Source organism: Lissotriton helveticus, chromosome 7, assembly GCF_964261635.1.
Source record: "Lissotriton helveticus chromosome 7, aLisHel1.1, whole genome shotgun sequence".
Lineage (NCBI taxonomy): Eukaryota > Metazoa > Chordata > Amphibia > Caudata > Salamandridae > Lissotriton > Lissotriton helveticus.
The window spans coordinates 1809496114-1809510937 of NC_136068.1; positions in this window are offsets into that span (position 1 = coordinate 1809496114).

Genomic DNA, 14824 nt, shown 5'->3' on the forward strand with positions numbered 1-14824 from the left:
GTGAGTATGCATACTCTGTAACTGCCTGGTGGGTATTGTTCCTCATGATAATTCCTTTAGCCTCCACCCTAGCTAATATCAGACAAGATGAAAATCCTAAAACAAAGCGTCAGATACCACTTCATCATCAGGTGCAATCTGTGGGGTGTTCTTGCGGATATGTATCTGTTATAAAGTAGTCTGCAGGCTGAAGTAGTGAGAAGTAGTATTTATTATAACAGCCCCACACGGTGGTGGTGCGTGGGTAACGGCACATCAATAATGACAGTTGGGGTAAACGTTATCAGCTGGGGAAGGAATGGAATGTGGGGGAACCAATGGGAAGGGGAGAAGCTGGGAAGGTTCACGCGCAGGGGAAAGGAAGGTACCATGCGCAGGGGTGCAGGGGGGGTGGCATGGGTGAGATACAACACATCTTCCTCTCTATAGAGTTTTGGCAACGGCGCCACGGAATGCGGTGGCAAAATTACAGGAGAGTGCATGAACAGTGGGGTAGTTAGTCACACTCATAATCATCTAAACGTTTAGGTCTTCGGATGGTCCTACCAAACCTTCCAGAGGCCGCTGGTAAGTGTGGTGCACATTCGGTGTCCGAATGAGAGTCAAAGTCAGATCTGCCGAACATACTACTGAGTCTGTGACCATCAAACACCACTTCAGAATCCGAATGAGGGTCATCCTGACAACTCCGATTACAAGTCGAAGTGCTGGGATGGACACCTGCAGACCGATCTGTCGATTGACCATCATCAGAGTCAGAGTCAGGTTGGAGGTTGCGTGTGCTGTTGTTTCTGGAACTATTATTCTCATCAACACAAGATCTATCGACATCTACCCACACATCGTTGTTAACGGTAACATGCTGCTGATGACCCTGGGCCTTGCCACTGGGATGATAGTTCGCCAGTCTGCTCATGTGCCAGACCTTCCCATCACTGAGTCTTGCCGCATTGTTAAACAGTTCGTCAATGTGAAGTGGGGCGGTAAATCTGCTTTCTCCTTTCTTTACTTTTTTCTCCAAACGAACTTTCACAAGGTCGCCAACCTTGAATGAATGATCTTTTGCGCTGTGTTTAGAATCATACCATTCTTTGTAGTACTTCTGTGCCTTGATGATGTTTTTTCTTATGTTTTCAGGTGACCATTCAATTTGTTTTGATTCAGACATCCATCCTAGATCAACGCTCATGGGCTGTCTGCTTCTCATGAGAATGAATGGTGCTGTGCGAGTGCTTGCACAAGGAGCAATCCTGAATGCCCAGATGAGTTTGTATATTTCCTCTTCCCAGTTTAAGTTTGCATTTCTGGATAGTTGAATGTGTCCTTTCAAGACACGGTTGAAGCGTTCAGTGAGGCCGTTTCCTTCTGGGTGATAAATTGAAGTGGTGTGGTGGGTGATGCAGTTTCTGGCAAGAAATGACTTGAATGCTTCAGAACAGAATTGCCGGCCATTATCGGTGAGGATGGATTTTGGTAAACCTTCACTGAGAAATAGCTTGTCCAAGAAGTCTATACATTTGGAGCTGTCAATTTCCTCTACGATCTTAATCTCTGGCCACTTGGAGAAGTGATCTATAGCCACCAAGATGTACTTGATTGCTCCATCGTGTCCTTCTACGGGCCCCACTATGTCCAAACCTAATTTCTCCCATGCCATTTGCGGGGGTTGAATCGGGGAGAGACTGACTTTTGACGTTTTGAGGGTTTTGTCTGAGTCACAGCATTCCATACAGTTCCTGACCTGGACCTCGATTTGCTTGTCGATACCCGGCCACCAATAACTTGCCCTGACACGCTGCTTGGTTTTGGTGATGCCAAGGTGGCCAACGTGACACAAACTTAGGATTTTGTCTCTGAGCGTGGCAGGGGCTATGGCTTTACCCATTCTGTACAACACGCCATTTTCCAAACTGAGTTCATTCCTAGTTTCCCAATACACCTTGACCTTGTCCTGTAGGTTGCGCTTATCTGGCCATGCAGAGTTGATGAACTGGCATACCATTTGCAGAGTGGAGTCGCGCGACATGTGTTGACCCCATTCTTCCGCTGATATTCCATCCAGGTCCGTGTTGAAGAGCAGAGCAACCTTCTCCTCGTCTTCTTGAGCGATCATGCTTTCCATGTGAGGCAGTGGTAGTCTACTCAGGAAATCCGCAATCTTGTTTTTCACTCCTGGCCAATATTCCGCCGAGTAGTTGTAATCCAGCAACTTGATTGACATTTTGCTGAGTCTTGGTGAAGCGTTTTGTAGACCTGAGGCTGTCAGTATCTTAATTAACGGTTTGTGGTCTGTGCGGAGATGGATATTGTAACCCCACACATAAGCTCTGAAGTAATTGAGCGCCCACGAACAAGCCAGCATTTCACGCTCTATGACAGAGTACTTTTCCTCCGCAGAGGTGAGCGACCTGGAGGCAAAGGCTACAACCCATTCTTGGTTAGATGAGTCCTTCTGTGCTAGCACAGCTCCAATACCTTTGTTGCTTGCATCTGTGGTGAGGTAGATATCTGCTTTGGGGTCAAAACCTTTGAGGAAAGGAGCCTCGCTGATTTCTTTTTTGATGGTAACGAAGGTGTCTTGACAGTCCGATGACCAGACAAATTTGTTTTTGTTTTTCAATAATTGTCTTATGCTGTAGGTTTTTTCAGAGAAATTCCTTATGAATTTGGAGTAATACTCCGTCAAGCCGAGAAAGGCTCTTACATCCTCTTTGCTTGAAGGACATGGGGCATTGAGGATGGCATCCACCAAACCTTGTTTGGGTTTGATCCCATCACGGCTGATAGTGTGCCCAAGGTAAACCACTTTGTCCTGTGAAATTTTACATTTGTCTAATTCTACTGTTAAACCATGCATTTTCAGTTTGCAAAACACTTGTCTAAGGCGTGTGTCATGTTCCGATTGGTTGCTGCCCATGACCAGGATATCATCCTGGAAAAACCTGATACCATCAACACCTTCCAGAATGGATGTCATGACCCTTTGGAAAAGTGCTGCGGCAGAGGCTAAGCCAAATGGTACCCTGGTAAACCGATAGCAACCAAAGGGTGAGATAAAGGTAGTGAGTTTTTTACTGTCTGCATGCAGGGGAATTTGGTGATATGCAGATTTTAAGTCAATTATTGAAAATACACACATATCATTGGTGGCACTAAACATTTCACAAATACGTGGTAGGGGATATTGATCAACAATAATGTTCTTATTGAGGTCCCTGAGATCGATGCAGAGTCTGATTTTCCCGTTGGGACGTTTGACAACAACCAAGGGGGAAACCCACTCTGCCGATTCCACTGCTTCTATGATGCCATCCTTGACAAGTCTGTTTAGTTCTGTTTGGACATCACTTCTCACAGATACTGGTAGATGTCTAACCTTGTGGATGCAAGGAACAGCTGAGTCCTTGAGTTCAATTTTGTGTTCGAAACTGTTGAGCAGACCAACTTTACCTGAGAACACTTCGGGGAAGTCTTTTTGCATAGACAGTTTGCAGGAATCGTTTATGGACAAGACGGGATCATCACTATTGGGGTCGAGCATGATGCCAAGATCAGCTTGGTCACTCCAGCCAAGGACAGAGGGGCCTTTTTTTTTCCTCTTCCCAGTTCCCAGGAAGGTACCATGCGCAGGGGTGCAGGGGGGGTGGCATGGGTGAGATACAACAGTATCCATTATGCCTGTAAGATTTGAATTTCAGAGGAAACCATATGTTCAATGGCAGTGTGGACTCCCTAGGTCAGTGGTTCCCAAACAAGAAATGTTTTTGTGCTTTTAGAACTATTTCCTACGGACCCCCTGGGAATGTTTCACGCACCCCTGGGGGTCCGCGGACCACAGTTTGGGAAACACTGCCCTAGGTTATTGTGTTCATGTTTTTTATTCCATGTTTTTCTGCATGACTGGATCTGTGACTTCCGAATGAGGGGGGGCAGGGAGTAGAGGAATTAATTGGAGACGGGGGTCGCTTGATTGAAGTGGAGGGGTTGCTGGCTTCCCTCTTTATTCCTCTGTGTGGAGACCCATAGAACACACACAATATAACACCCTCGCATGGTACTTAACACCTTGACTAGGTACCTAAAGGGTTATTTTATTTTTGTTTTTATTCAGATTCAAACATAAATGACATGATATAAGCAAATACTCATGGCAACATCAAATACAAGACATGCAATTGTAGTAAATGTATAATACAATGTACAACACAATGGAGAGGGTGTCATTTCAGCCAATATATGCCATCCAGTTGTATCAAGTCAACACGCATAACGTAAAAAAGACCAGAAAAACAGGAATAATACATGACTCAATCATCAGTATATAAAAAATAAGGTTCCTAGAGCTGCTTGGTCCGTAATCGTAAAAGGAAAATATGATAACTCCCACAGTCCCATGAGTGGTGTTCAACAGTGTGAAAGGAGTAGTAAGGGAGGAGGCGTAATCTGGACAAGGGTAGTGAAGGAGGGAGGATCAAGGAGTCAGAGGGAATCTGTTTTCCCATATGTCAAAGGTAAGGGAAATACCCGAGGTAGCTATAAGTGTGGGGGAACATGTAGGGGAACCCAGATTGTTCCTGTATTACCTAGGGAATCGTGGAGGGTGGTCCTGAGGCATGTGAGGAAGAGTCATGAGACTGATCTTTTTTCAAAGCAAAGCAAAGGTGCACCACCAAGGTCGCTGCTCTTGCCTTTCTCCCCCCGTTACGAGGTCCACGCTATTATGCCTGCATCTTGACTTGCTTGGAGACACTCGGGGGCTCATTAACTGATGATAACTCTCCTATGGGGATGCCTCCACTATTTTGATTAACTCCTGGTACTCCGTGACCTATTTTAGTACGGATGTATTCTACACTTGGAAAGGATCTTATTTACTAGCGCGACGGTGCCATTCTAGATCTTACACGGGAAAGGTAGTATATGACCATCCCCCTAATAGATACTCATACTCATACAATACATAGACGAAGCTATATGAGAAGAAGTGATATATTAAGGATCGCCAGGAAATGGGTTATCGGTGTTAGAGATTAACGCCTACTTATGTAGACGTAGTCCTTCTGTTCATTTTACTCCTTATCTAGTTACTTCAAGACCCCTTCTCTTTAATATATTGTACTTGACCGTGAACGACGTCCAGTAAGATAGCATATGCCCCACTGAATACATCTGGAGGGGCTTGTCCTACTCTAGTCTTCTGTCCTGAAGAAGTCCTGTATATGGACGAAACGCGTCGGCTGTCCGTTGTGTTCTTTGCACTGTTTTCTCTGGAATAATAACAAAGAGAGAGAAAAAGAAAAAAAGAAAAAAGAAATAAAAAATCGTCAAAGAAACGTTGAATATGGACATTTGATTTGTCTTTGCTGGTAGAACTCCTTGGTGGTGCACCTTTGCTTTGCTATGAAAATTGACTGTGGTCCATCTGGGATCTAGTACTGTGGCGGTGGGTACTATACAGTGTGCACATCTTCCCAACCAGAAATAGTGAGTAATTATTAATAGAGTAGATAATCCAGGTAAGGTGCTGTCAGACAAGAGGTTCCACTCTCTGTTCTTTTTTCTCTTCATGAGACTGATCTGTAAGTGTCAATATATAAGCACATCATGGTTGATAAATGTCTTTCATTCTAAGGTCGTGGTTGAAGAGATGTGTATAGCTCACTGGTGGTGTCGCCTTATGTCATACTAGTGAGCCAGTCTGAAGCGGTAGGGTGTAGTCATAAACCCCAGTGAATTGCAACTTCTTGTTTGGCCAATCAAAGGGGAATTGACGAGAAGCACCTAATGTTTTTTTGAGATCCAATACAAATCACACAGGGTCTGAAGCCAGATCTGTTCCCAGTATTCGGGGTAACTCACTGTAGTGTTCTACACTGCTGCAAGAACAGGCAATGTGGAGGACATTCCCTTCTGGAGTGTGGCATTTCAGGAAGTCAGAAGAGTGAGTTACTTAGGCGCGCCACAAACATTTTAAATGCAGGACATTGTGCTGATGGTTGGGTCATTCCAGCTTAATTTGGGCACAACATGCATCCCATATTTTATCTGTTATGCGACGTACCAGGTCATGCTCCCAATAGGATCTGAGCATTTCGTTGTGTGCAGGGAGAAGTAGCATGCTAGCATGATATATTTTAGATACCAAGTATATCCCATCTGTATCATTAATGACGTGTGAGAGGGGATAATTAATCCAGAGCAAGTGGATAGGTAGGTGATGGAACTACTAAGTGCAATGTGCATGCAAAGTATAATAAAACAGTTGATAAGTGGTGCCACTCTAAAACATATATCCGTGGAATGGGTGATAGCATGCCCCTCGGGAAACAGACTAGCAAACGTATGGATGTCATTGCACGATAACGTGCGCTTCAGCATAGTTTTGAATGTGATGGGGAGCTAAAGGTTATGAGCCAGGACAGAACTAGGGAGCATAGAAGGGTACCTCCCAAATTTATCCAGACCCAGCAAGTAGTAGACAGGGTTTGAATGTCCATAGGGTCTAAGGGTATTCTCTTCAGAAGGAGAGATGCAGGAGGGTAGGGGAAGTGAGATCTACCTCTAGGTTCACATAGAGCAATCAGGTGTCAGCATGGGACCAGTGATGAGTATACTGGCATTGTGCAGCCAAATAATAAGGGGTACTCCAAACCCCCCTTTTTCATAGGGAACCACTAAAGTGTCCCAGCTGACATTGGCCGCCCACCTGCCCCAATTAGTTTAAGGAGTACAATACGCATGGTGGAGAAAAATATGTTGGTAAGCGGTGTAGGAATATTGAGAAACAGGTATAGGGAATGAGATAGTATCACCATATTTACGTTCACAATTCTTCTGGCCATTGAGAGAGGCAACCAGATCCACTTATTGGTTTGCTAAGACTGTGTGTCAATGGCGGGACCATAGTGGAGCCATATCATCTGCTCTCGATATGGATGAATAACTACTTCAAAGTCTTTAATTGGCCCATCACACCAGGTCAGGGGGTAGTCACATTGGAGCCACCTCGTGGCTAGTGTTAATCGGAAAAAGGTAAGATTTGGACCAGTTAATTTGAAGACAGGATAGATTCCCAAAACTCATCCGTCCAGTCACTATCGGGGTAAAGTTTTCCTCTGTGCGTCTGACAAATAGTAAGATGCCATTCATAAAGGGAAATGAGTATTGGCCCAGGTTTAAAGTGGAGGCTACAGTGTATGTGGCTCATATGAAGGTGCCTTACTGAAGAGTCCAGAACACAAATGAATAATAAAGGGGACAAAGGATACCCCAGCCACGTGCCTCATGTTATAGTGACTGGTGCAGTGAGTGAGCAATCAACTCTGAGATGAGCAGTTGGTTTTGTGTATAGCAGGTCAATCAAGGAGGAGAAACCAATGGGAGCACCCAATTTACGGAGAACGCACGTAGGAGATGCCACCCCAAGGAGTCATACTCCTTCTCAGCGTCTATGAGTGCAATTGCGGCAGGTGTATCCAGCTAGATTCTATGGAGAACTAAGAACACGGCCCTTATGTTTAAAGAGGTAGAGCGATGGGGGACAAAGCCTGACTGTGCGGGTAAGATGATCTGGTCCATTAGAGAACATTTTTGCCAACATTATATTGTCTAGATTGAGAAGTGACAACAATCTGTAAATTCTGCAGGGTAAGGGGTCTTTACTGGGTTTGAGGAGGAGGGTTGTGATGGCTTCCTGCATGGATGGGACTAGAGTGCCAGTTTTAAGTGATTCCTCATAGAACTCAAGTAATCTCGGCACCAGGAGATGTTTAAAAGGTTTATAAAACTCTCTAGTATAACCATCTAGTCTGGGAGCTTTGGGGCTTTGGGGCTGTCATGGAGTCTATGGCTTGTAATACTTCCTCACAGGTTATGGGTTCACGGAGGAATTGTTGTTGGGGATTAGCAAGCGAGACCATGTCAACTGCCTCTAACTACATAGTCTGATTACGATTATCACTAGGAGGGCGGTAGGTGTAGAGTTGAATATAGTACTGAAGCAGGGCCTCAAGGATTCCCGCTTTGGAGGTGATCCTTTGGCCCACATTTGTACTAAGTTCAGTGCTCCCTTGGGCAGAGCAGGTGGGCTAATGTACCCCCAGGATGCTCACCCTCTCCATATCTCTGTGCCCATGCATGTTTATCTAAATAAAGACCCTCCCTATTAGCCAGGTCACAGGATTCATTTTAGACAGTCGCCCTGGCCTATGCGTCAGGCATTTTATTACCACCAGACAACTGGAGATCTATGTCTGCAGTGGCTTCCTCGAGCCGTGTAAGATTCCCACGTAAGCCACTAAGGACCCCAGAATGCTTCGAGATACATATGCCTTGGATAAAGGTTTTGAACGCTTTTCCAGAGTGTGAAATGGATGTTAGAGAACCTTCATAAGCTGGAAATATTCTTGAATTGCCATACACAGGTCAGATGGGAACACCTCGTCCAGCAATGCTAAAGTTGAAAAATGTCACAGACATTCCCTCCGCCACCAAAAGGGATATTAAAACCCGCCAGAACTGGAGAATGGGGGGAAAGCGTGCCATTAAGATGTTGGGTGGAAATCAACCAAGGGCAAATGGTGGTAGAGAGAAGGCAATGGGAGTGGCCTCTGTCATTACATCTGGGTCTCCACTTGATCCGCTCCCATTGAAAATTTGGAAGGAGTTTGAGGTTGACCTTTTTCCCAAGCTCCGGCTTGTTTGTAACCAGTCGCTCGCCACTGGAGTGGTTCCTCTGCAATGGAAGAGGGCGGTGGTGACCCCTTTACTGAAAAAGCCCACCCTTGACCCTAAGTGCGTGAAGAACTTTAAACCCATCTCGTTTCTACCTTATCCAGCAAAAATTGTAGAGCGGGTGGTGGCAGGCACTCTTTCTAGATATCTAGAGCAACACAAGCTCTTGGAGCAAGTGCAGTTTGGCTTTTGGCCAGCCCATGGTACCGAGACGGCCTTGGTGACCGTGTTATATGAGCTTCGCTGGCGAGCAGACAGGGGTCAGGCAGGTGTGCTGATACTGCTTGACCTGTCTGCCGCCTTCGATACGGTGAACCACGCCATCCTGCTGGACAGGCTAAGAGAGGTGGGGGTTGCTGGCAGGGCCCTGGGGTGGTTTGAGTCCTTCCTCCAGCACAGACAACTAGCGGTGGCCCTCCCTCCCTTCCAATCCTCCTTCTCTACCGACTTGCACGGCATTCCCCAAGGCTCAGCAGTCAGTCCGGTGCTGTTTAATATCTATATGACGCCCTTAGTTGCAATCATCAAGAAATATAACATCGAAATTGTCAACTACGCTGATGATATGCAGCTGATTGTTTCTCTGGAGGGAGATAACTCAACCTCCTTGGAAGAATTTCATAACTGTCTGCGAGATACGGCGGGGTGGTTGAAAGCCAATTCAATGCAATTCAATGTGGAGAAAATGGAGGTGCTATACTGCCCTAGGCCTAGGGTGCAAACTCTTTTACCCTGTAACTTCTGGCCAGGGGATTTTTCTTCAGCAGTACATCCAGTGAAGGTAGTACATAACCTAGGTGTTATGTTCAATAATGAGCTTTCTTTGGAGGCGCAGGTGTCGAAACTAGAAGCTGGCATTTTAGCTGTCATCAGACTTCTGAGAAAAATTCTTCCCCTATTACCGCCCCCTGCCCGGGTTGAGGTGGTACGTTGCACTGTGCTCAGCAGGCTAGATTATTGTAACTCCTTGCTGCTGGATTCTCCAAGCTATCTTATGAATAGACTTCAGAGAATCCAGTCGGCGGCGGCTAAACTAGCCCTGGGGTGGCCGATGAGAGCTTCTTCCTCTACGGCCTTGGCACAGCTACACTGGCTCCCGGTGAGACAGAGGGTACAATTTAAGTCTCTCTGTCTGACCTTTAAGGCCCTGCATGATTTAGATCCTGTTGGCCTACAAAGGAAATTTAGATGGTATGCTCCAGCGCGTAGCCTACGATCCTCCTCTGCTCGGTTGGTGACAATACCTTGGTTCAAGAAAACCGAAGCAGGAGGAAGATCGTTTGGTGTAGCCGCAGCAAAACTGTGGAATGCTCTCCCGGCTGAGCTTAGACACATCTCCGATCTCCTCCTGTTTAGGAGGAGATTGAAAAAAATACTCTTCCCGATATCTTAGTCTACCACCGGCCGCCTTTTGCTGTTATGAGTCTGCCAGCGCCAGGATGCCTTTTTTAGGTGATAAATGCGCTTTATAAATGCAATAAATAAATAATGGTCAATCAATCAATCAAAAAAGCTTTATTTGGTACATTACACATGACCATAAAAACATTCAATTAACAATATATACTCCTTGGAGTGGAAGTTGCGCGGTACAAATGTCACTTACAAATGTCACTTACAATAATAAAAACATGTTACTTATACATCCTCACAATCATTTACAAAAATACAGTCCATATTTAGTTAGTAATCCAAGGAAATCAATATAGTAAGGTTCATTAAGATCTTTTATAATCATTAGTCTTCAAAAACTTCTCGAAAGCGTGTATAGTGCATGCAATTCTATGTATCATACATTTGGTTAAAGGGCATTATAACAACAACGTCAATCATCATAATATTCAGAAGTTAATGCCTAAATAGGAGTAAGTCTTTCTTTTCTTAATAGACATTTGTGTAAAGTTGCAAGCAGCAGTCATGATTTTATCATTCTCCAAGCTACAGATAAAATTAAAAGCTTGTTTATAGTAATAAACTGTATTTGCTAAAAAAAGAGGTTTTCAAGCAAGTTTATGAATGTCCCTATAAATATTACAAAATAATAAGAAATGCAACGTGGATTGAGGAGATTTTGTATAACATGGGCAATTTGGTAAAATATGGTACCTATTCCTGGACTTAGGGAATGCAACTAGATAATGTAGGGTACCGAGTCTTAGTCTTGTTAAAAAAAAACCTATGTTGGGTATTTCTTACTTTTATGAGATAAAGTTGTATGCCCATTAAAAGTGGGCGCTCATAGTAAATGTATGTGTCTTGTAAAGCGCACTGCTGCCCTGAGGCGTCGTGGTGCTGTAGACCGCTTGGGAAAATGTCCTGGCTATCCCTGTGAGACAGTCCCTACTGGGTATCTCCCAGGTGAAACCAGGCATCCCCGGCGAATGTGGGGGGCTGTTGTAGAGATGAGGCAAGCTAATGCCCAGAGTTGCCGAGTGTGATCTTTGGTTAGAGTAGGCACAGAGACGAGAATTATTGAGTTCGCTGACTCTGGTCCACAACCCTGCAGCGCCAGGAATTGAACCCTGGTCCCGGGCCGTTCTCTGCTTTGGGGTCTGCTGCCTCTAACCAGTGAGCCACACCACTCCACTAAGAGATGATACTTTGTTTCCTACTTGATTCACCATCCCTTACCAAATCCATTGCGGTAATAAGCCTTGTTTTCAACTCTCTTTTAGTATACTCTTGTATAGACATAGGTTATTTACGCTCTAGGGTTAATTTACAGCTTTTTAATAAAGTTTGAATATATTAAAGCCACAGTATTTTTCTGCTATTATCTAGAGTCAAACAATCCAGTATTATACTCTTAGTAAACCTTGCTTCTTCTCTCTTCCATATCACATGCCATAGAGTAAGACCAGCTGTTCTTATAAAATCACTTATGTAAGGGACAGACAATTCTCTGCAGACTAAACAATTTGATGTAGAGCTTGGAACTGATATGAAAAGTTTTTAAAACTTGTTCTCTTGTATTTGAAGGCTTTTTTTTTTTTCAGAGTTTTATATAGAGCGAACTAGACCCGAACCGAATCAGGTATCAGAGCGCTTTACATATCACCAGTTATGTTACATGAGGACACACATTCATTTTAGGCACGGGGAGATTAAGTGATTTGCCCAGAATCACAGGAGTTTTTTTTTTTGGTGTCGTTACCGAGACTCAAACCCAGATCCCCAGGTCTGAGGTCGAGCGCCTTAGCCGTTAGACCAACTCCTCTACCAAAGGGTTACAGTGTTAGCTCTTCCCCATAGAGTGCACCATAGCATGCAGTTGTAATAGCTTTGCTTCTATATAGGGTGAGCATTTCCCTTATGGGTTTATTTACTATTTTTGTAGAAAATCTATATGTACCCTCTATTGTTCGTATACATTTTAAATTTGATAAATGAATATGCGAACCCCATGTGCCATTTTCATTAAACATTAAACCCAAATACATAAAACTTGAGACTCTATCAATTACGGTGCCGTCCACATAATGCTTTTTAATCCTTGTTCTGTTTTTACTACAGGTCATAACGAAAGTTTTTGTTAAATTCAGCTTTAAATCCTTTTCAGACATGAAATGAGCACATTTTTCTATTAAACATTTCAGACCATTTGCCGTCCTTGAAATAAGGACAGCATTGTCCGCATGAAGAAGTACTGGAGTAGGACGAGCACCTACCTTTTGGGCATCGGCCTTTAGGTTCTGCAGAAAAGAGTCAACATTATTTATATATAATGAAAATAAAAGGGGAGCTAAGACACACCCCTGTCTTATCCCACGAGTTACCCTAAAGTCCGGCAAACATTCTCCCTTTATTCCAAACTGGACTCTGGATAGTAGAAAGACATAAATCTGTTTGCCACAGTTTATCATGATTTACCAGGTCAAAAGCGCTTGTGAGATCAACGAAGCAAAGATGTAGGAACCCTCCCTTTGCTAGGGTATATTTTCCCACCAAGAGATCCAAGTTTACACATCATCCCAATACCTCTCCTAAAACCATACTGGGCCTCTGATAGTATGTTGTTCTCAGGGACCCAGTTCTCTAGTCTTCCCAGCAGGACTCTCCCCATCAACTTGGAGGTAGAGGCAAAGAGAGATATGGGACGATAACACTAAGCATTCCCTCTATCCCCTTTTTTTAATATGCGGACTATTATACTTTCAACCAAAGATGTAGGTAGCATTCCATCAAAGGTTGCATTCAAAAAGTTCAATAGGATAATGTTAATGATGGTATGTTAATGAAATTAATAAGAGCGTACAAATACCAAATGATGTCTTGGCACTGAGGACACAAGTAACCTGCTGTGCGCCTAGCCCTGGAACAGCCATGTTTTTAAGTTTCTCCTGATAGGTGACCAGATTTCAATATCATGCTTAAAGACATCAATTGGAATCCCCTCGGGTCCGGCTGCTTTGCAACTAGCACTTTTATTAGGTACCCCTTTGATTTCTTCTATGGTTAGCCGGGGTAACCCAACTGGCTCAACTGTAATAAAGTTACTTTTTTCCCTTTGCATGACAATAGCGCCTTCTGGGTTGAAAATACCTTCGAAATGCGCTATCCATTCCTCTAACGGAAGTAAAACATCTATCGTTACTGCTGAGATATCTCTATCGTCTCGGTTCTCAGTTTTCCTAAGGTTCAGGGCAATTTCATACTTTCTCCTTAGGTTACTTATTTCAGAATTGTTCCTGGGTTTTGTATCTAATGTGATTTTTAATTCCTTACTTAACCTTGAGCATTCCTGATTAAACCATCTAGGTTTTTGGTTGCGCCCTTTATTCTTTTGTTTTATTTTTAGATCGTCCGCAATTTCGATAATAATATTTGAAAAGGTGCTAATAATATCAGAATTAATGGATGAACTATCTAGGCAAGTATCAATGTCATGCTGTTTTTTCCTAGTAAGATTTCCATAAGCAGACAAGGGTTTACGCCTGACCATTTTATTGTGACTCCCTTATTACCTCTGGTCTCGATGTTAATATCGGCTGCCTTCCCTCTTTTAGTCCGAGACATATTAACCTTCAAAATCAATGTTAAAGGGTGGTGATCACTAAATAGGTTTACACAAACTGTAAAATATTCCACTAGATCCCTACAATGTTCTGAGACAATAAAATGATCAATGGTTGAAGACGATCTAGCACCTACAAATGTCTGGGTAGGTGACTGTCCATCAAGATCATTTAATTCCATAATTACTAAATTATATTTATGAATAGCAAAGTTAATGGCTTCACCATAAATGTCTTGGGAAAAATGGGAGATTCGATCTCCATAATGATCAAGGTAGCCACATTGTTATCCTGCTATAACTTCACATTTTTCGACATTAAAGTCACCAGCCCTTATAAGCCTATAATCAACCCCCCATCCCTTTTAGGAAACCATCCAAATCTTCTTCTAGAGAATTAATTACCTTGGTTCTTGTATTATCGAAAATGTTTTTATAGAAGTTCATTATAACAATAGACTGTTTCCCCTCACTTTTAAAATAAAGTAATTGATAAAATTGTGATGCAATATATACATTTTTTTAAATGAGGGGAGAGGTTACTGGAATTGCGGCTGCTAAAAGCCACCTTTTTCGCGACCCATCCTAGATGGTTTGACATATGTACATATAGTTTGATATGTAGAATCCAATTGTAATGTAGATTATCGCACTTCGGGTGTGTATAAACGTAGTCAGGCTTGCTCTAGGTGGTGGGTGCCGTGTTGGTAAACCCTTCTGGGCATAAGGGTGAGTAACAACATGACAACAAGCGTTATTTCCCGTGGGAGTAACATCCCCAAGTAGGCGCACCTTGATTGAAATTTCAATAAAGTTTCATAGAAGTCTTGTGAATGGTTTTATCAATCCCTGATCAAGGGACTGCAGTTGGTCATGACGAATAGAAATGTAACTGGTGGGTTCAGGATTGTCAACCCATTGGGAAGAGGTCGACAGTTGGGCTGGAGTGGATGTCTGGTGATAACCTGTCAGGAGTTGTATGACCTCAAGAAGGACAGTCTCTAGAATATTGCTGGCAAAAGGCTGGTGAGTTGGCCAGAGTGTAAAAAACCAGGGCTTACAATTCATTTCCACCCT